Here is a 2,829-nt window from a genome sequence, read left to right as displayed (position 1 = left end):
CACATCTCACCGTCTCCTGTTCCCAGAGTAGTCTGCTCACAACAGAAACGAAGACCAGCCCCCAACTGGCCTGGCGCCCACTGCCCCTAATGTGGAAAGCCTGATGTCTGATGGGGGAAACATCCCAGCATCTCAGCTGTAGTGTCAGGACTTACTATTACAAACGTCTCTCTGTCCCAGTTTCCAACCTGTTGCGGTTACTGACACCTATATGGCAAGCTTTTGCTGTCCTGCTGCAATTTGCTACCCCCACAATTCAGCAGGCCTGGGTCTAGGAGTAGCGATTTGTGACAGATGGGGTAGGTCTTGTTGCAATGTACTACTTCTGGGAAATCTCTATTTGAAATTGGGACACTCATGAAATTAGTTTTCTAACTGAATACATTTTTCTAAATTAGAAAACATTTGTGTTATTGATATCCAAATTTAATATAGAGATTTCATGGAGTAGGAAACTGACAGGGCAGACGCCATCTGTCACCCATTGCTACTCCTGGACCAGGGCTGAGGCAACCAAGGAACTCAGGCACCATTGAAGTTATATGATCACAAATAATAGCCTGACATTAAAAAACAAACAAAAAAAAATATTAAAATCTGTAATTTACTATGTCACAATAAAAACATAGGGGATGTTGTTATAATAATGAAACTAATGCTTTTGAAAAGTCAGTAAAAGGAATTAAACTACATTTACAGGAAATTATGATACACAATGGTCAACTCAAGCAATTAGAACAGCAAAAAAGACAAACCCTGAGCTGTCACCTGCTAACCCTAATTCCAAACCCTAACTCCTGTTCTCCTAACCTTTGACCCTAGCCCACACCACAACCAACCCTGACCCCTCCCTTCACGCTAGGCAACCCAACCCTGCACCCTAACCCTTCAACTAACCCTGATCCCCGATCATCACCCTATTATATCATAACACCCACCCTGCCCATAACCCTAACCCCTTAACTCTAACCCACCTTTGAACCCAAACTCTTACACAACCTAATCCCTATAGCTAATCCTAACCCTTGCATTAAGCAGAACCCTCTAACCTGCCTCCAAGAATCCAAACCCCTCGCCTCCCCATAATCCAAATCTCCCTCTCAACCCCTAACCCTTTCCAAACCTAATCCACACACTAAACTTAACTCCCCCTTACCCTCACCCTAATCCAACCCCTAGACCCTGACCCTGTAATCCCAACCCTCAACCACCAATTTCCCCCCTCCGTGGATGGCACCGTACTCTTCCCAGTGGGGGGGCTGACTTAGGCTAGAGAGAAAATTGGGGGCCTGCACTCCCCCTTGCCACAAGGCCCCACCCATCTCTATGACTGCTTCCTGCTGCTCTTAAGTGCCAGCGCTGCCTCGCCCTCTGCATTGCCCTCCTCATGGCCAGGTGGTGGCTAGAGCCGGCCATTGGGGAGTGACTGATGTGCTGGCTGGTGCCAGGAGATGGGCAGCTGGGCTGCTCCTGTCATCTTCTCCTGCTGCTGCTCTTGGCCCCTGGGGCTGCGGCTGATCCTCAGCTTCCCGCCGCCCTTTGACTGCTTGCAGCCCCCAAGAGCTGCCCGAATAGGGGAACTTGGCTCTGGCAGAGCCCTCAGGGAGCATCAACCACAGGCGGCAGGCCCAGGAGCCTGGGGCAGAGTGGGTCTGTTTGGGTTGCTGTGGGGCACCCTGAACCCACCGCATGCTCTGGGCTGCACATAGTTAAGTGGGGACTTCTGCACTGCTGCTGGTGGCAGCCCTGTGATCAGAGCTGGGTGGCCAGAGGGCGAACCAGGTTGGCTACTGAAAAGTGTCTCCCCCGTGGAGGAGCAGTGACACCCGGCGGCTAGTCAAGGTACTGCACAGTGTGGTGGTGTCCATGGAGCAGCGGTGACACCAGGTGGCCAGTTGGGGTAATGCACAGACGGTGTTTCCGTTGCAGCGACAGTGACACCCGGTGGTCAGTCAGGGTAATGCATAGAGCATGTTCCCCTTGGCACAGCAGTGACAGCCGGTGGCCAGTCGAGATAATGCACAGAATATCTCCCATGAAGCAGCAGTGACACCGAGTGGCTAGTTAGGGTAATGCAGCGAGTATGTCTCCCTTGGAGGAGCAGGGACATCTGGTAGTCAGTCAGGGTAATGCACGAAGCACATTTCTTTGGCGCAGCAGTGCTATCTCGTGGTCACTCAGGATAATGCGCAGATGTGTTCCCTTGGACCAGTAGTGACACCTAGTGGCCAGTCAGGATGATGCACAGACAGTGGGTCCCTAGGAGGAGCAGTGAAACCCAGTGGCCAAGTGGGATATGCCACAGAGCGTTTCCCATGGAGGAACAGTGACACCCAGTGGCCAATCTGGGTAATGCACAGAGCATGTTTTCTTGGCACAGCAGTGACACCCAGTGGCTTGTTGGGGTAATGCACAGAGTGGGTTTCTGTTGCAGCTATAGAGACACCCGGTGGTCAGTCGGGGTATTGCACAGAAGGTGTTTTGCTTGCACAGCACTGACACCCGGTGGTCAGTCAAGGTAATGCATCGGGGGGGGGTCTCCCATGGAGTAGCAGTTGCACCCAGTGGCTAGTCAGGGTAATGCAGAATGGCCATCAGGTGCGGCATCAGTCTCTTGCCATTTGCTGGGGTGGGGGAGGTGAGGTGGGCTGGAGAAAAAATTGAGGGGCTGTGCCCTCCTCATCACCTGGCTTCACCCACTTTGGGGCCATGCCTCTGCTCCTCAGTTAAAGGCCAGGCTCAGCTCCTCTCCCCCTGGTCAGGATTTACAGCAATATCACTCATTTAAAATAAAATAGTAAATGGGATTTAGTCCAAGTCCATATAAAT

This window comes from Gopherus evgoodei, chromosome 17, assembly GCF_007399415.2.
Source record: "Gopherus evgoodei ecotype Sinaloan lineage chromosome 17, rGopEvg1_v1.p, whole genome shotgun sequence".
NCBI classification, from domain to species: Eukaryota; Metazoa; Chordata; order Testudines; family Testudinidae; genus Gopherus; species Gopherus evgoodei.
This window is presented reverse-complemented; position numbering follows the sequence as displayed.